This window comes from Phlebotomus papatasi, chromosome 2, assembly GCF_024763615.1.
Source record: "Phlebotomus papatasi isolate M1 chromosome 2, Ppap_2.1, whole genome shotgun sequence".
In the NCBI taxonomy this organism is placed as follows: Eukaryota; Metazoa; Arthropoda; class Insecta; order Diptera; family Psychodidae; genus Phlebotomus; species Phlebotomus papatasi.
The window spans coordinates 31,365,187-31,386,137 of NC_077223.1; the positions used below are offsets into that span (position 1 = coordinate 31,365,187).

General features: G+C 31.7%; 1 protein-coding gene and 1 long non-coding RNA gene across 4 annotated transcripts in view; one reads left to right on the forward strand and one right to left on the reverse strand.

Annotated features, from left to right (window-relative positions):
* Positions 1-20,951, reverse strand: part of LOC129803481 (leucine-rich repeat and immunoglobulin-like domain containing-NOGO receptor-interacting protein 4) — an 85,855-nt gene that overhangs the window by 61,964 nt on the left and 2,940 nt on the right. The gene's annotated exons all lie outside the window — the stretch shown is intronic.
* The window catches only part of LOC129803483 (uncharacterized), an 81,913-nt gene continuing 62,698 nt past the window's right edge, over positions 1,737-20,951 (forward strand). For both annotated transcript variants that reach the window (XR_008751864.1, XR_008751865.1), the window contains exon 1: positions 1,737-1,757. This is a non-coding gene — a long non-coding RNA (uncharacterized LOC129803483). The remainder of the gene's footprint in view (positions 1,758-20,951) is intronic.

The following is a 20,951-nucleotide window of genomic DNA, read 5'->3' on the forward strand; positions in this document are numbered from 1 at the left end:
TAAGCGACACTGTGGTAAAAAAAAGATAAACAATTGCATTCTTTTCCACTGCACAACATTTTCACCTGGAACATCCAATGGCAAAAGATGTAGAAAATTGCTTCTATGGTGCATCATGTTGAGCTTTCAACCATTTTCACCAATTAAATATAACAGTGAAGTTGGTTTTATCTGGGTATAGTGTGTGTATCTTTATTAATTAGTTTCTCCGGGAAAATTTACCAAACTAACAAAACACATTAGCTGTGTGCTTTTTAGCTACCTTGTAAAATCACACATCCTCTGCAAACATTTCTCATTTTCTACCCCAGGAAATGCAAATGTATATTTCATGGAAAATCTGGGCAACGCTTGATACTGTCTGAACCGTAGTATATTCCAAAAAAAAATCAAGTACTATTAATTAGAATTCTGATTTTAAGTAATACAGAACTATATTTTTTATTGAAAAAAAGCATCGTCGTCACATTTAAATACAAGCATTTTTAGAAGTCTTTTTTTTTATATTTCTTATATGAAAATTTGTGTAAATTTTGATGAATTTGAACATTTCGCGAAGTACTTAATCACTGCATGTATTTTTTTTTAAATTTAATGATTCACAACCGATTTGTAAATCCCTCAAAAAATAAAAAAGATAGTTTAAAGTTCCTTTGAATTTTATAAAAAAAAATTATAATTGGTTCATACGCTGAGAAAAAAGAAGGTGCGATTAACTTTTTCCTCATAACTTTAACACTTTTTAGGTGTAAAAATATATCAACATTTTTTAATGTTAATTTTACACCTTTTTAAGGGTAAAATTAACATGAAAAAGGGTAACTTTAACCCCCAATACACATAAAAAGGGTAATATTTACGTCGATTTTGGATCAGTGCTGCAGAGTAAAATGAACATTTTCGGAATGTTATTTTACCTTTTTCGGATTTCTCTCAGTATAACGTGTTAATTTTGTCAGTTATTTCTGGTTAAAAGTTGTTTAGGCTTGTTCGAGTTTCTAAGACCGTTTAGTTTAGTCTTTATTTACTCCAATAGGATGGGAAAAATGCTCCCTAAGAACCTTTATAACTTTTAGTCTTGAGAAAATCTTATTCAGAGGTACTAACGAGACTTACTTAATCTTAATAATACTCAATTATATTATTTATAAAACATTGAAACATTAAAGTTTTTACCACCAAAACAGTTTTTCTGCAAGATGGAGACGAATAAAGGAAATGCAGACAAATGTAGGGGTCCTTTAAAGATCTTAAGTTGCGTTCCCCGATCGCTTGATCTGTTTATCAACTCATGACTAGAGGGAAAACGACAGAAGATTAACTATGCCTGGGAAAATATAGGATTTCTTTGAAATTGATGAAAGATAATCGATATCTCCCCATTTAGATAAAAAAAAATACAATACAACGTCAATTGGATCACCGGTCTATCAGTATTTGTTGCAAACGTTACGCAGTGATACGTTATTTGCAATAAATACAGATACAGAGCATATAGCCCAGTTACCGATCCAACTAACGATACAGTAGACTCTCTCTCAATTGGGCATTTGGGGCAAAATGTCATCCGGTTTAGCGATAGATTTGGACGTCAAAGCCTTTGTAAATTCCACAAAAAGCGCTCAATTATAAAGAATCACGATAAAATAGGAAGAACTACAACAAATTTGATCGAATTAGCTTTATAATTAAACGTGAAAATTGTCAGCAAAATTTTTCGCCCGATTGAAAAAGAGCCGATTGAGTGAGAGTCTACTGTATGTAGGGTCAAAGGAACACCTCTTCGACAGGGCACCCTTATTGACACTTTTGTCAAAATCTTGAAATTTATTTAAAGTATCTAATAAAATGTAAATAATATGATTTTTTTATTTGGTCTACGTTTTCTGATAAGGATAGATGTTCAAATTTTGTATTTCAAATGGTATAGAGTAGGATCGAACACGACTTCTTAAAGTGTCAATAGGTGTTCTTTGCACCCTAACATATTCTTTTTTTCTTAAAGTAAAGTGTCATAAAAATGTCACCATAATGATCTAATTATGAGCTTTATTATATGTTTCCATGAAAAACTAAATTTTAACTAGCATATTTCTCTCTTAAAATAATCTAAAAAAAATGTGGGCTTAATGAGTTTATAGTTTTAATTAGATGAATGTAGCAGCTTTTTTTTGCTTGTTGGTACTTTTTTCTTTCGATAGATGTAGGGTGAAAGGAACACCTATTGACACTTTAAGAAGTCATGTCAGGACTTATTGACACCCTACTCTGTACCATTTGGAATACGAAATTTGAACACTTATCCTTTTATTAGAAAACGAAAACCAAGGAAAAAACGTGATATTATTTACATTTTATTAGATACTTTAAATAAATTTCAAGATTTTGAAAAGTGTCAATAGCGGTTCCCTGTCGAAGTGGTGTTCTTTTGACCCTACTGGGAACTCTTCTCTGCTTTTAAATTCCAAAATTTTTGTCGAGCAATTCGGATAATTTTTAGATGCTGGAAATTTTCGCACATTTGAATAGGATGTTAGAAATGTTAATCTTGATAATTTTTTTAGTACACGTCTGTTCTCAAGTGCATCTGCATAATCGACTTTTCTTTGTGTTAGTTTCTGTCACGGCTGTTTGGTGATTTTAAAAGACGACTAGGATGGGAAAAACAGTCGAAACAGGAAGCAACACAAAGAAGAATCGATAATGCAGAAACACTTTAGAACAGTCATGAGCTAAAAAAACGTTCAGGTGAGAGATTTCCCCATTTTATTTTTCATTGGAATAGTATCATAACCCACTACTACTTAATTATTAGATTAGAAGCTCTTATCTACTTAGAAAAAATTATTTTGTTGGTTGAATCTGCCCCGGTCTCCCTTGCGATGCATTTTGAAGTTTAGTTCAATAGTTTTAAAAATATTCCTAGCGGTCCTAGCCTGCAATTAAGTGCCGTAGAAAATAAAAATATAGTTCGGCAATAGGGTCAAACTCGTGAGAGTACCTTTGAATGTGGGCTAAATTAGAATTTTGTTGATAAGCTAAGTCAGTGGCAATCAATCAGGGTGTGACATGGTGAATGCACTACTTCCGTCAAATGCCGTATAAACTATCACTGTTATCAGACAGTCCGACATTGACTGAATGGATGGATGGATGACGGTTGTTTTGAATAAATCACACCCCATGTGTATATAGTATCTCCAATATTCTCTGTTTGCAGTATTCAGGCATTTATATATAGTGGGACTGAGATGGTTGGAAGGAGGAAATGCATTTCGCCAATGGTAACATTGAATGGGCTGCAACTGGCGTTGTTTTTGGTGTACGAGAGTATTTTATATGGGGAATCACTTTGCTCTGAATAATTCAAATGCTTCCACCCTCTCACAAAGGGGCCAATACAAGGGGATTTGATGATACTCGAGTGTGACTATCTCCCTGGCGGGCATCCCAAAACAATATTGCCTGACGATTTTCTATTATTCCATGCTCATCTTCATTGGATGCCTTTGTTTCCTGCCAAAATGCATTTGACAGAGTGTTCTAGTGCATAGGAGATGTCCTATCAGTTGGACCAATTGAATAGGTCATACGAATAGCATGACAAAATTGAGGTTTGTTTTTTCACCTAAATACTAAAATAGTGAACCACATGAAATATAACTGGATAAAATTTGCAATTTTATTCATAACTCTAAAATAGTCAACAAGAGCTGTGTATAATTCATGGAACATGATTCTCCAAAAAGTATTACTCCATTGAGAACATCACAATAAAAACTTTTGCCGTTTTGCAATACAAAAAGAATATGAAACGGATGCTTTTTGAATTATGTTTTGTGTTACGAATAAACGAATTTGAAAATTGATTACAATTTCAAAATCAATTCTTTTCATCAAATTTTAAATATTATTCAACTGTAGGAGATATTTAAACGTTTCGCGTTTTAAACTTATATTGACTATACTATTTCCATTTCAATACATTACAATAATGAGCAGTTCGGCCAAAATAACAAAGGAAATTCTTCCATTAACATTTTCTACAGGGAGTATTTTCAATGGCATAATTTTGGGCAAGGGAACATGCACTATAGGAAAGGCGAAATGAGCCCATAATGCAATAAACATTGTTAAATGAATATTCACAACAATAGCGATTTTAGTTTGAAATTGCACACATCCCTCTTCTCATTAATCCCTCATTCTAATACAATTTTAATACAATAGTACACTTGAATTTCTCCAAACTGGCAAATGTGTTTCACAGTTGATCACTCAATTGTTCTATACTGATTGTAAGTACCTAAAAGTGTGTTAGCTCAACTATTCAATGTGTTTTACAGAAAGCATTTGCAATGTAATTTAAATTCAATAAATTATCGATTAAACACTCAACTTGACATCACTTCAAGTTAAAGGCTTTGATGCCTTCACCATTTCATAAAGTAAACTTCAATTTTAGCTTCAAATTTTTAACTTCAAATAAATATATGCTATGCAAGTTGAAATGAATAAGTTCAAAGTATGCAATGATGAATTTGTAATATTCAAAGATTTAATTAAATTCTCTTTTTTTATTCATTTGTAAAAATTCAATGGTGATTTTATTGACTTTTAAGTTTCCATAAAATTTCAAACTCGATTTTTCTTGATCGAATTTAATAAAATTCTGACCATGTTTCCGTCGATTTGTTGTTTGATATTAAAAAAGTACTTTCTGTTAAATACTACTTTTTTAAATATGCTTTATTTAAAATATTTTTTTGAATGTAGGGGAAAGCGCGCTATTTTCGGACGATTTATGTTTTGCACAAATCATTTTTTATGTGTTATAAATGAAATTGAATGTTTCAAATTTTCAGAAAAGAGTTATGGGTGAAAGTCATAAGGAACGTAGAGAAAAAATTGAATTGTCAGAAGTTTGAGTCGTCCGAGGGTAGCGCGCTTTCCCTTAACTACTGTCTAATAACGATGTTTACACTGATAAAACTAAGATTGTAAAATTTATCACCCCCCATACAAAAAATCTCTAAATAGAGGGTAATTTAGATTGATCAGTTAGGCGTTATAGAATATTACAGCCCGATTTTAGAATCTACTGTCTTATGTATATTAAATTTTATTAGCCAGATTATTAACTATCCGGATAGTAAGTTTTAAAAGCCGCATATTAATTTTAATAGCCGGATATTAGATTTCCAAAGTTGTATAGTAAATTTTACAAGAGGACATCAGATACTAATAGCCGGATAGTAAAATTTACTAGGTAGATAGAAGAATCTTGGTCTGATGGAATATAGCAGAAAATTGATGAAAAAATTGTACGTAGAGAACAATTGTGAAAATCAAGAAGGATTAACAACTTGGATAATAAATTTTATTATCCGGATATTAGATTCTGACAACTGGATGGTAAATCTTCGTGCCTGAATATTAGATTATAATAGCCAAATGATAAATTTTATTATCTGGACAGTAAATTTTACTAGCCGCTTAGGGTAAGTGTGCCAAATTTCGGCATAGTTGCATATAAGCACCGAAGTCTTAAATTTGAAATGCAATATTTTTAATTCATATTGATATTTCTTGTTACTTTCTTTTTCGGGAGGGTTGTGTGGAACCTTAAAGACTAGTTTATCATCTTTGTTTTCTTTAAATCACTTCCTAAAATATTGAAAATATAATAAAAATATGGACATTGCTTTGGGTAGTATTCCGTCCACTTTGAGTGAAATACCGGCCACCGTGTTTGTGACCACCTTTTGTGACGCAACGGATAGAAAATTTCAAAACGTCAAACGGAACGAGTTTAATATTCAGTTTAATACGTTTATATGACCCCCAAGCCCTGATATCTTCCGTGTAATTTGTCCCGAAGATCTGAAGAGTAACATCTCAAATTTACGCGCAGATTCCCGTAGGAATTTGCCCTTTCTGAACTCTTCTAAGGTCTTTTCAACATCATCTTTTTCACAGAAGCGATGGCTTTTTTCTCAGGAGATTGTAGAACTCAGAAATTGAAAAAAAAACATAAAAATAAATAAGAAATTTAGGAAAGCAAAAGATGTTGCCGGAATAGGCAACACTACCTCACCGGAGAGACGCTCACAAAGTTTATACTTTTTTACGCGAAATACAGGATCCAGCAGGGAAATTTCACCAGAAATTTAAAGATTGATTCACTATTAACATAAACAGAAATAATCTTTAAAGAAAACTAATCAATTTTCATGAAAAAAACACCGAAGGAAACCTTCTGCACTTCACCACAAATCGTAAGAGTGCTAGAAATACAATCGATCTGTCACATTTTTTGTAAGATTCTTTCCACACTGAGTTTTTATAACGCAATTTAATTTCAAATTATGCCTAAAATTTAACGGTCTTTGTGTTAATACATCCTAAAATGAATAAATATTTAAAAGCAAAATAAATTCATTGACTATTCGAAGATAACATGCATAATTTAATTAATTTATTTGCATGGCCAAAATTACACTCAAAGTGGCCGAAATTAGAAGCTGGCCGAAATTTGGCACACTTCCCCTAATAGAAAATTCAATTTGAAATCTAGAAATAAAGTTTCAAAGAAGACATTAAAATTTTTTTGCTGTGTGCATGGCATTAGAAATCATCATAAACGACAAAAAATATTAGAATTAGCGATACAAAGGTAAAATCTTTACTTAACACACTACTGATTTAAATTACGTTTTCGAATACTTCAACTGTACATGTGCTTGTACATTTCAACATTATGCATTTGGCTTTATATGTGATCATACATTTAGACTTAAGTTTGATGTATGAAACTTCCAAAACTTTCTTTTAACGCATTACTTAGGCTAACCCTATCGTGGTGACTTCTTTCTCAAACATTACTGTGGTACCTATTGCGGTGGAGATACAAATTTAACTTGTGCCTGAGATAAGATAGAAAATGATGTACAATATATTCCATTTAGACACACAACACTTAAATCCCATCCTCGTGCAAATATTTGGTGTATAAATATTGAAATTATAGCGTCTTATCTTGAATTACTTCGCATACATATATGTATATTCCCTTCCATTTTCAAACCTTGTTCGTGAGTGTGTATAAGCATTTCCCGGAGGGGAGATCTTGTGGGGAAGCAATAAGAGGCATCGGTTTTATTCTTCTGATGTACATGAAGACACTCTCAGCACTATAGGAGATATGTCTCATAGTCAATGTGCCGTGCAATCTGAGGGTATTAATATTGAATATTGTGCTTCAACAATCCATCTTAGCAAATGCCTCTCCAACATCAATTGCACTCCCAACAAACATTATGTTAATTGCATACTCACTACCACATTTTCATATCAATGACTTTGATGGTAAATTGCATTCCCCTCTCCTATTCTTTTCAAACGATAAAATCGATTTGATGCGGTTTGAATCTCATTGTTCAGTTCTTGGGGGAAATTGGTAAAATATTGCCTGAAAATTCCCTGAATTTCCTTCATTATTAATCCTACGAGAATTTATCAGTATTCCTTATTCTCAACATATTCCCAAGAAGTTCTAAGAATGAACCCAGGAAGTGACTCGATCAATAGTCGGAAAGTCTGATCAATTATCTGGCGTGAAAGTCATATCAATTTTAGGTCATACTATATCAATAGTACAGAGAGTCAGGAAAACTCTTTGTTATAATTTTGAGGGTAAAGAGTTTGTCAGCTCTGCTACAAATTCAACATTATGGCTCTATCTTATCTGTGAAATAAAGCCCGTTTTTTTTCTGAAGAGAAATATTGTTTTCTAAAAAAAGGTTCACGTACAATGATAATCAGAATAGGGGGAAGTGGGGCTATTTGAGCTATACATTGATATTAGATTTTTTTTTGCAAATTTTGTTTTTTTAGTCCAAACAATTATGGAAGTAAATAAAATATTTATAAAGTCCAGCTTCAGTTATATGCAAAAAAAAACCGTAGGGTAAGTGTGCCAAATTTCGGCATAGTTGCATGCAAGTGTCAAAGTCTCAAGTTTGAAATGTAATATTTTAAATACAAGTTGATTTTTTTAATTCTTTTTTCTGAAAGAATGTTGTTGGGAACCTTGTAAAGAGTTTACCATCTTTATTTACTCTAAAATCATTCTTAATACATTTTAAAATAAATAAAAATATAGACATAGCTTTGGTGCCCTATTTCGGCCACCTTCATTCTCATAGTTCTTTGCCCTTCGGGAATTCTTCCAATATCTTTTTCACGTCATCTCGTTTGTCGAAGATACTTTTTTTGTTATTCTTTTGCATTGTATAATCTCTAGAGTATGTAAAATCTAAAAGTTCATGGAAATTCGAGGATCAAAAAAGGTGGCCGAAATTGCAAGCTGTCCGGAATTTGGCACACCCTATATCAAAATGTAGTGCCAGACCTCAAAATAGCCCCACCTCTCCCTATTTTAAGAATCTCAAAAAAGTAAAATTATTAAGCAAGTTCTGACTGTTTTGGGAATATTTAAATACCTTTGCAGTTCTTCCAAAAATGTTTTAGAATATTTAATTAAATTCAAAATCTAACCATTGCAACGGATTATAAATTGTTAGTGTAAATTGATCTGCAAGCCTCAGGCAGTTTTTATAACAATTTTATTGCATTTTAATAGCTTTTTCATAGCATTCTTAAGTCACTCTTCATCTAGAACGTTTCTTCCGCTGCAGCAACTCCAGAAACCACAAAATTGCATTAAGAACATTCCATTTTACGCTCAAAAAGTGAGTAAAAGAAGTTAATGACTTGGATGATTTAAATAACTCCTCATTGATTTGTTCTTTGAGGGTTTTGAGACACAGGAAGTGCATCATTTTATACGGTTTAGTTTCATGCATCAACAGAAATGATTCTCCAATCAACCTTTTTTCATGCACTTCAACCGGCAAGGTATATTGTGCGTGGTGGAAGGTGTTGGAAGACCTGGAAGACTTATCGATTGAACATTTTACCATTTCTGTTTTCCTTACAACGATCTTCTTTTGCGTGTATTTAGTCGATATTAAAAAAAAATGCATTAAAAATTCCACAATGGCCATAAAAAAAGTAGAAAATGCATTCTGTAGAACCACTTGGCATTGGGTAAAAAAAAATTTATAATATAGTTTGAAAGAGTCTGATGGGTGCAAATGGGGTGATTGTGAGTCGTTGTACACTCCATTTGTACTTCCACTTCTTTCACTCACTTTCATCGTCGTAGAACACATTTTATGAGCTTCTCCCCCGTGGTCTCAATTCTCCAGGTATAAATGGGATAGGATGATGCAAAAGGATGTAGAGGTGGAGGCAGGTGAGAAAAAGAATCCCAAGTGGATGGTCGTTAAAATGAGGAAAAACGCAACGTTGTAGAGGACAAAAAGAAGGAAGGATGGCAATAAAAACGCGACGTGTTTTCCATGTAAAATTTACTTGAGATTATTGTGAAGAAAAAGCACTATAGAATGGTGCAGTTGCGAAAAAGAAAAGATTTTCCACTCGAATTCCATTGCAATTTCCCAATTATTTTTACATCAATTTTGACGAATTTTACTTCCACAGCAATTTACCCGAATTTATTTTTCATTTGAGACAAATAATTTCTCCTGCGAAAGTTTCAAAAAATCTTACAGTACCTAAAAAGTATTGACAATATATGTCTATATATCAAAAGTAAACCTCAATTCTGAATGAAATTCAGCAAGAGTCTGAGATAGAAAAGTTTTCCTTAAGTATATATATTCTAAAGTAAATAATAAGCTTTTTTCCTACAGAAAAATAAGGTCTTGATTTTGTTATTTTTACTTTTTAAGTGAAATTCAATGTTCTTGCTAATTCGATGAATATTTCGGAAGAATATTTTACATTAAGAAACTGTTGGAACTTTTCTATTTATCGTCATGGATAATTTTACATAAAACACCCCATTCCTATCTTAAGAAAACTCTTCGTCAGAATTTCTCAATGTATCGGATTTTCAAGGCGCCAACGTACCATTAACTGAACCTTGAATTCTTGGAAATATCTGGGTTATATAGGACAAATTTGAGATTCTTGCTTTGGAACAGGAGTCTCTACATTCATGTAATTAAAGAAGAGTGGGTGGGAAAATTTTCAGTCTCGTAAATATAGTGTTTTAGAACTTCAGAGATACACAAAATTCAATGTGCCACAGACATATAAGCCTTTACATTTTGCAAGTACATTTGACATACAGTTGTTTTAATTAGTATAGTAACACTCCTAATAGAGAATGTTATTGATTGGTTAATTATTCACGAGTAATATGTAGTAAGCATTATAATGAAAGAGTATAGCACTTAGTTATTCATGACATTCTAATGTCAAAAATGATGTTGAAAATATTAAATGTTAAAAATTTTATTTTTAAAAAATAAAATAATTTTATAAATTTCATTTCCCTTCGTGTCCCATTAATTGTTATTATTTGTCAAATGTATAAAATTGGAACAATTAAAAAAAGTGTTTTCGATTGTAAAAAAAGAAACACAAACATAAAGCTTAAGCTGAACATTTAGTACAGACATGTACTAAAATAAATTATATCAGATCTTTGAAATTTTTGCGAATAAAAATTAAAAAATAAAGTCTGAATAGAACTAGTGCTAAGTATTTTGCTAGTTTTTTCAGTATGATGCAATAAAGTGAAAATGCCTACCTCAAATATGTACTAAATATCTAATATATTTAAAAGACTAAAAAAATGTTTTTTAGAAAGAAAGTGAAAAATGTTTAAAATAACTTAAATGTTTTGATTTGTGAAACTCTTATTACTATGTTACTAATGATTGTATAAAGTAAAGTAGATCAGTAGGAAAATTCTGTAACAGTATGACAATGTCATATGACAAATATAAAAATTTTTATGTGGTTAATTCGGAAAAAAATTATTGAAAATCACATTCAAAAGCTTCATAAAGCTCCCTGCAGTGGCTATTCGATGCTAACCGGCTTTAATGTTGCCCTGCTCCCGAATTTTAGTACGAAAATTTGTGATATGACATTGTCATATCGTTACAGAATTTCGCTCCAGGTCTGTACTAAATTTTGAACGCAATTTCAAAAATATTAGAGAAGTTTTGAGTATAATTGAAACCATGTATAAAAAAATAATTAGGGTAAAGTGATATAATTTGGAATTAGTGTTACAAGTTGGACAATTCGCCGGTACAAGTTGGACATGGCTTTTTTCTTGATAAATACAGTACAAAATTTGTTTTGAAGCACAAGGAACCAAATTATAAAACTAAAGCATTAAAAATATACAAATAAAAATGAAGTACTAAATTTATCAAGACAAAAAGTCCTGTCCAAATTGTACCATTATTGTCCAACTTGTACCACTGTCCAACTTGTACCACTTTACACTATTACCTTAATTTTTTATAAAATGTTCGTCAAGCCGACGAAGCGACGGCACTAATTACCATGGAAATAAACGTACATAAGTTCAGTACTAAATTTCTAGCACTCTTTTAAAAATATTGGGACCCCTTAGCAAAAATAAAATAAGTTCAAAATTTTTAAAGTCACATTAATAGTATTCAATTCAAAATATTTCAAAGCAATGTCATTCAATATTGTAATTTAGAAAAGAAAGTACTAAATTTGTACTAAAAATTGGAATAGTTTTGGCTGTTTTTAGCACAATTGAGACAGATAGTGGAAAATAATTAAACTCAGATTAGTAGTATTATATGTGAAGCGTATCGATTCTACATACCCATTCTTAGTCGGACTTGTACTAAATTTAAATTTTTAAAATATTACGAGAGTTTTAGAACTCTTTTAATGAAACGCCAAATATTGAAAATCACAGTAATGATAATATGAAAATGCGAAGCTAGACGCCAAATTATATTTAACATTTAACATGTTTTCAATATGGTAAAACCATAAAATTATGCTTCACTTATTTGCAGAGCATCTGTATACATTTCTAACACTGTAGATATTTCTAGAGACTATTAGGAAGCTGCAGTGTGAATATTCTGGCGTGTTTCAGAAAACCAGCGTGTCTTGCAACCACTTGCATGGATGCATGGTAGAATTCTCGTATGAAAGGGTGGGAGAAAGGGGTGGTGTACTCTTATGGTGGAGATAAAATTTGCATATGCTAATGGTGGAGTGATGTTTTGTTCCCAAGTAAAGAGAAAAATCGCTTCATCTCTTGTTGGGGTTTAAGTAGATACAACCATTAGCTGTCGTTTTTCACTCCCCGGAATCCCATTCCTAAACTACCCTCTCTTGAACATTTGCCATCTCTATTCAATTTTTTCCTGTTCTGAATTGAACAATTACGGAGAAATCATCGAGGGGAGATTGAGTCATTTTTTTTATTATTAAAGCATCAGGACTCATTTTCTGTTGAACAGAAGGGCCTGCAAACAAGGAACAGTTGGTGCGACTTCTCAAAAGACTACCACTTATGCTCAGACTGTGAAATAAAAGTGACACAGAAAAGACATTAAAAATGAATAATTTCCATTATTAATTTCAATTGATTGAAGTTGTTTGTGTGTATGAAAATGAAAGATGGACAAATTCTTTTATACATTTGCACTCACTTTTCTGGCACACGGAAATTTCTTTTTCAGCACACAATCCCGCGGCAAAAAGTCCCACAATAATGCCTATAAGATTAGAAAGATGGCACACAAAAAAAAAGCCCAAGTCCATGGTATAGAGAAAATTGAGAACGCCGCGGCAAAATTAATTCTTCAGCCATGACCTCTGATCTCAGTCACTGAGAGATACAATCCAATCAATCATTCACTCGTCGCTTTTATTAATATCTCTCCTCCACTTTTCCCCAGAGAGAAAACAAACCATGGAGACTCACGTAATATCTCTCTTCCCATATTAAAGAAATTTTTGCACGGAAGGAAGCAAAGTGGAAGATGAAATTTTTCCAGCGACAGCAGTCATATTGGAAGAGGAGTAATTGTGGGAATTTTTCTTTTGGTCAGATTTCAAAAGACACGATATCTTTTCAGGGAATTAATGTACTCAGAGAAAATGTAATTTATTTTTTTAATTGAACCATATATTTTAAGTTTCTTTATAGTGTTTTAGTACAATTATGGCTGAATGTTTTGAAATACGGCTTTCGACGTGCAAAGCTACTAATCTAGTCTTAGAGAAGTGAAAAGTATATTATTAAGAGTTTTTTCAAAAGACTAAGCTTTTATAGCATATTTATAGCAAAGCTTCTTGGATATTTCATAAATGTAGGAGCTCTTAACTGTAAAAACTCTAAAGACTAGAATAGAATAGAATATTTATTTAATCACAAACTAGTTTACATCCTTCTTACAATTGTGATAAAGAGAAAAAAATTAAAAGGAAAATAAAGTTAAAAAGAAAAAAAAACAAGAAGTGAAAAAAGAAAAAAAATAAGAAAGAGATAATTGTTTTATAGCAAGTCTATGATGTAACTTTCAATTATAAAATCTGTGTGGTAATTAGTTGATCGATTAAGAGTAAATTTTGTTTAATATTTCAAAGATGCCAGGAGCTTTAACTATAAAAACTGCATAGGAAACAGTCGATTATTTTATAGTAAATCTTCTATTAATACGTTGTAAATGTCAAATCATGTTAGACTATATATCGGAGCTTTTAACTCGAGCATCCTGGGTTCCTTAAGTCGACCGGTGGAAATATTTATTCAATTTATTTATTTAATAATATTTATATAGTTTTATGTAAAAACCCTATAAAAAAAATAGAAATTATAACTGTTTTTTCATAAAATCTATCCTTAAGCCTTAAGTGCTCGACATAAGGCACTTTACCTTAGCTAATAGTCGTTTAATTTATAGCAAACCTTTTTCAATATTTCTGAAATTTTAGAGACTCAACTTATCAAAGTTTTTGATAACAATCATGTACTAGATTTGGTTTTAAAATTATGATATTCCACTATCAGCAAGAGTGCTATAACTTTATAGCACACTTCTAATTTTGATTACATAATACCCGTTCGAATAGTATCCATTCTGAGGAAATAAGCAGCATAAATAAAATATCTCTTATTCGCTTTATTGCTCTTGTTTCATACTATAAATTTTATAGCACGTGTGCTATAATAGACTTGATTTTATTTAAATTTAATAAACGAATTATGTATTCCTCCCATCTTCTAGGTAAGCATAAATTTTCTTCTGCGTTTTCCCTGAGTGCAGCTCATATTTAATGTGCGTTTGAAAATTACGGAGGAAAGATTTATTGCACGCCTCGATGGCGACACGATGTCTTATGAAGACTTTTTCTTTGGGGGGTATTTTCTCATCTCCCTGGACATTCCATACCAAACAAGAATTTTTGTCATTCACCCAAAACATCTAAAGGAATTTCACCCACATTTTCCATCGCCCATCGTACCCAAAAAAAAGTGGTATAATTTTGAGATATTCTTTGAGAGGGAGTAAATTTATAGTATGAATTAAAAAATTGTAAAATATGTCATAAAATGATATATTGTTCATGGTATTGCTTGGGAAAATTGCTCAATATCCCCCATGCTGTTTGAGGGGGGGCTCCTCGTGCAATTTTCTCACTTCATTGTGATTTTGTGCCAAACAATAAGGTGCCAAGTGGTGGCTTTCACCCGCGAAAACATTCTCTTAGCACCTCTGAATTTTCCATGAAGTCAATGGTAGTAAAGCCACTTGGATGTATCACATAGGCGTTCTTAAGGGAAAATTACTTGACTTTTCTATCGATTATTGACACGAATTTCGACACTTTTTCTTCTCACTTTGGAGATTTTTGCTATCCACCATTTGCCCCCGAGAAGGATGAGAAACATGCCCAGAATTCTTGATAAGGGGCCACACAACTCCGTCAAATTACTCTGCTATTCTGCCAGAAACTTGGCAGGGATAATTTTCGTAATTGAAAAAGTGATTAGGTGATGTGTGTCTGTGTGTGAACTTTCACAAGACACTCCAATCCTGGAGAATCTACCAACCCAACATGTAATCCAGGTGATACAGAACACAATCACAACTAATAAGATTGACTTGGATTGTGAGGTGCGATAGGAAAAATGACCCTGAAGTTGGATCCTGAAGTTCTGAAATATACGAATTCAGCATTCGTGATCTCTCCTTCAGTCCTAAGATAAATGTTTAAGCTTTTAATCCTTAAATTGGTTCTTATAGGGTAGATTAGTACACTGTAATAAAGGACTTCAATTTAGAAAAGCAAAATGACTTTAAGTATATTTCAATTGAAATGGAAATTTTAAACTTTTTTGAGTTATTTTTGATTTTACAGATGTTCACAAGGATATTTAAATTAAAAATTATGAAAATTTTAAGCTAGGAGAAAGTGCTCATGCTTGATACCATTGAAAGCTTCGTAAAGACTAAATTTTCTATGTTTCACAATATATATGACTCATCGCAACTATATTTTAAAAACTATGGGAAAGTGGTCAGTTTTTTAAAATATATTGCGGAGTAATGTTTATTGAGAAACATAGGAAAAATTTAATTATTACGAAGCTTCCAATGGTATCAAGCATGGGCACTTTCCGCTAAACTTATAATAATACGCAGTTTGATATAAGAAAAATTTTAAAAAATATTTCTTTTTAACAATAAGTATTTAACTTAAATATTGAAGTTGTTTTTTTTATTTAAGAATTGTAATAATTTTCCATTAAACGTTATTTCATAATATTGCCTGAAAAATAAAACACTATTCAAGCACATTTCAATTTTTTTGGTTGTTCAGTATTTTATTAAAAATTATATCAGTAAGTATTTCGAATGAAATAGTTTTAATAAAATTTTATTTTAATTATAGAAAAATATTTTTAGAAAATTGGAAATTAAAAGTAGTTATAACAATGTTTACATTGAAGATTTAAGTTTAAAGGCTTTGTAATTAGAAATTTTCGTGGAAATGGAGCATTTTGACACAAACTGCATCGAGATGCTCCATTTTTATTAAAAAAAAATTACTATGTGCTCAGACTAAATCAGTTCAAAGTGTTTTTTGGATCGATTTTAAACAATTTCCTGATTAAAATAGAAGTGAAGAAAAGTTTTTCTGGCCAAAAATTTTTATACATGTTCGTATAGACAAATATTGAAATTTAGAGATCAACGGAAAATTTAAGGGAATCTTAATGTGAATACGTGAATTTAGAAAATGTTTTCTGAAATGTTTTTTTTTTTGGTTTTTATTCCATAAAATAATTTAATTAAGCCACATTTGTGATTGATTCAAATTTTTTGTGCTTCCAACCTCGAGCCAATTAGAGAACGAATTCTGAAACTACCGCATTGATTTATTTTATAATTTTTTTTATATTTTCAAATTTTTTAAGTACAGCTCTCTTGACACTAGAAACTACGATAACTATACATAATATTTTTATAAGAACGAAATTTATCATTCATTGGTATTGCCAGAAAAAAATATATAAATCTTTGTGCTCTTTGTCCCTATCGTTCATAGACACAAATCAGACTCTATTGGACTTTCCAAGGTTAGATGTGAGATATTTCACAAATTTTATTGGTTTAATTTTTATTGTTGATTTTTGGTCCGTACAACGTGTCTCGTCCTTAAAGGGTTAAGAGAGTTTTTTTTTTCTATTCAAAAGTTGCGAAATATTTTTTTGGTTTTTGTTTTTTGTTTCTTTTTTTTTCTTTTCTTTTTATAAACAGGTCTATGGAGCTTTTCCTTTCATTTTCTTAAAAAATTGGCGTAGTTTTTTCGCATTTCCCTTCCTTCTGAAACCATGTCAGTTTGGGGTTGTTTGAAAACGTTTCGTTCGTTTTCAAACGATAATACCGATCGCGCGATAATACCATTGAATTATTCCTAAAAACGGTTCTTACCGTTTTTACAGATCAAAGGCCGAAATCACTTAAGAGAGAATTTCTCACGAAAAAGGATTCATAATTGAACTCATCGTAAAGATCTTGGAACTTTTGACAAGTCTGAACTGATTCCAATCAGTTATGAAGCGGTAATGAACTTTTTATGCACCAATAAGTAATTTTTATCTGGAAATAATTTTATTAATATTTTGTAGGGTCGGAGGAATGTCTGTTCGACAGGGAACCCCTATTGATACTTTTGTCAAAATGTTGAAAATTATTTATTGTATCTAGTAAAATATAAGTAATATAGCGTTTTTTCTGTAATATACCTTTTACTATAAACAGAAATGTTCAAATTTCGTATCCCAAATGGTACAGAGTAGGGTGTCAATAGGTGCTGACACGAGTTCTTAAAGTGTCAATAGACGTTCTTTTCACTCTATATTATTTTAAATAAAAAGCTTTTAAGTTATTTAATGAGCAACTTTTTAAGTGCCTCTTTCATGAAACTCTACCCAGGCTGAGGTCTATTCTTTGCTTTTAATTTTTAGCTGCAATTCTAAGTTATGGACCTCTTTTTAATTGACAAAGTTTTCAGAAAAATAGGAATTTTAACCACAGTCACAGTCCAAATTACGATGAACATGACCTAATTGTGGCTTGATAGAACTTTCTAAAGTAAAGGTACAGAGAATTGACTAAGTTGCTCCTAGAGCGTCAAAACTAAATCAAACCAATTGCAAGATGAATAGAGGCAGAACCAATGAGTTATTAGATGTTACAAAACGTTCATTTCTATGATTGTTAATTGGGATTGCTCTTTGATGGGCTTAACCAAAAAAGGTGAAGTGAAAATTAGAGGTGTGAGAAAAAGATGATGTTCAATTGGGGCCTCGAGAAATCCACCAGACAATGGAAATTCAATGAAAAAGATTCTGGGTACATTCAGTGATTGAAGTGATTTTTTATCCATTTCTCTTGGCACTTCTTTGCCTCCTTTAGAGCTGATCATTGGATCTCTGGGTGATCTGTTGGAGCCGGAGAAAAACCTCAAATCCATGGTTATATAGGAAAAGAAGAATAGCAAAAAATAATCACACAAATTCCACTGCTGAAGAATTATCGTGGTCGTTTCGGCTACATATTTCCCATCTCTGTCCCTCTTGTTCCATCCCGTAGAATATAAATCTTCTCCATTTCAGCTTTGGACACTTTCTAATTAGTGCCGCTGCTTTTTGCTTTCTACCTCACCTCCATACCCTTCTCTTGTGTGTCATTTTTTTTTCGAAGGTGTCTTTCCTCAGTGAATATCTGTCCACCGCATTCGCGAGAGCATTAAATTTTCCTCATTTCTTTTCCCTAGGCATAGGTATATTGAAATTAATGTTATGCCATTGTCCTCCATATACCCATGATTATTAATACACGAGGAGATGAAGAGAGGAGGAATGTGGGTAAATGCTAAATAACATCTAATCTATTGTAATATTGCCCATTATCTCATTAACTTAATTGTATTGTGGTGTATTTTTCTCAATTAATTAGTCGCCTCTCTCAGACTAACTTTTGTGGAGAGAAAAAAAATTTACTATCAATACCAGCACTTTAACTTGATATTTCTCATCTTTTTAGGTCAACTCGTGTCTCTAATGTTCAATTTTTACTCAATATCATCGATTACTTCACAACACTTCTTTGAGTAAACTTGTGCTATTGAGTCACACGGCCGTAGAGAAAATCTCATATGTATGTAAGATTTATTGGTTAGGCGAGAAGAAGTGAGAAAAAACAACCATACAGAGCAACAAAATAGCGAGAATTTGCTGGAAAATGCGTGCTTGAGAGACTGAACCGAAAAAAACAACAAACAATTTGAAAACGACTGGTATCACCTTGAAAATAGTTTACGAGAGAGTCAGTCTTTTTTTTTTGGAAGGAAAAATACAGAAGCACTTAACGTTCCATTCAATCATTGTATAGTTGGCAGATGATACTTTAAAAAGGTTAAGTATATTTATTTTTTTTTAGCAGATGATCGAAGCTGAATTAGATGATAAAAAAAATTAAAGACTAAGCCTTATTTTGTCTATTCAGGGGCCTCTCGACATTTCATTTTTCCATACGTTTTTGCATAGAGGCACTGAAGACTATTGGCAAGTTTTTTCCTAAAGAGAATTGACTTATCAGTCTGATATATTTCGAAATCGTACAATAAACACTATCTAAAAATACATATTTCATAATGTTCGCCAAAATTATACAAGAACTACGAGCAAATTTGTTTAGGTTGCGGTGCAATAGATGTAAAATTTTTACAAGGAAAAGTGAAAAATAGCTTCACTTTGTATTAGGCTTGATGGGCCCCTGGTCCAACAAATTTTTGAATTTATTTTAAAGATTATTAAGACGGGCAGTTCATCCTTATACGTCAATAACCGGTATTCCCCTAGTTAACAGATATATCTTGCTCAAGTAAAAGTGTCTAGGCAAAATGTAAAATGCTACTTATTTAGTTTGAATTTGAATATCTTTATTGTTAGAAAATTCAAATCAATTTTCGAATATTCGAAATTACGAAATACTATTTAATAAGTTAAAGTATTTGATCAATAACTGAGATAGAATTTGATTTTTTAACGAATACTCTAATGTTGACTTCTCGGCCATTTCGAAATTCGAGCAGGATTACCAAGAAGTCAAGGTGATTTTCAAAGCAGATGTAATACAATTTATATCTTCGAACAAATCAACTTAGGAGTTGGGACAACACCCTTGAAAGTTCTAACTTATTACCGAAATTCGAACTTGTAAATTTTCGTGTTGTCCGAAATCTTAAATATAATTTTGATTTGTCTTTCTCTGTGCAGAGCTAGTTTTATATCGGGCTTCAATAAGCATGAATTCCTTTGAGAGATCTTTTAATCCTGGTTAATTCATCATTGTTTTTTTAATCCAACAGCGTTCTAGTCTTTGGTCCAAAAATGCTTGATCAAATAGTTTTTTTCCAGGACTGTAGTTATTGATAAGGGAAGCGTGCTACCTGCGGACATTTTATGCTTCGCACAAATCATTTCTTTTCAATGTGTTATAAATGAATTTGGCCCATTATAATATAACATATTAATATAGGTAGTTCAGTACCTTAAATATTCAGAAAAGAGCTATCGGTGAAATCCATAAGAAACATAGAGAAAAAATTGAATTGTCCGAAGCTTGAGTCGTCCGAAGATAGCGCACTTTCCCCTACTTCTCTTATGATAAATTAAGCGAAAAATTTAGCAAATTTGCATATGGATCTTTTTTATCTAAGTTCATCAAAGTTTTTTAAAGACTATACCTCAAAATGTGTGTTGGCTGACGTTTTCACTCTATGCTTATATCTTTAACATTAAACCTACCGACCGTTTTTGGTCATTTTTCGGTCAAATGACAAACCGCGGTAGGGTAGGATACTCAACAAATTTTTCTTGGAAAAGAGCAAAAAAAATAAAATTTAAACATTGAAAAATATATTACATGCATTTTTTAAGAAATTCATAAAGTTTGATAGAGGCATTATACTATTTAAATATGTGTTAATTTTCAACCGGTCTATTTGATCGGGCCTTGGTAGGTTTAGTGTTAAACTTAATTCTAAATGTTTTAAAAACTTGCCACTACAATTTAATGGAACACGCAAACAATGATTAAAGAGAAAAAGCATAGAGTGAAAAGAACACCTATTAATACTTTAAGAACTCGTGTCAGGACCTATTCACACCCTGCACTGTACCATTTGGAATACGAAATTTGTACACTTATCCTTATAGAAAAACATAGATTAGTAGATTAGTTAAAAACGCCATATTACTTACATTTTATTAGATACATTAAATAAATTTTAACATTTTGACATAAGTGTCAATAGGGGTTCCCTGTCGAAGAGGTGTTCCTTCGACCTTAGTGTTTATTTTATTATTTGAGAAAACAACTTTTAATTATTGCAATGGTTATTAGTTCTAGTCATGGGCCCATCAAGCCTAATAAAAAGTGAAGCTATTTTTCACTTTTCCTTGTGGAAATATTGTGGATATTGCATGG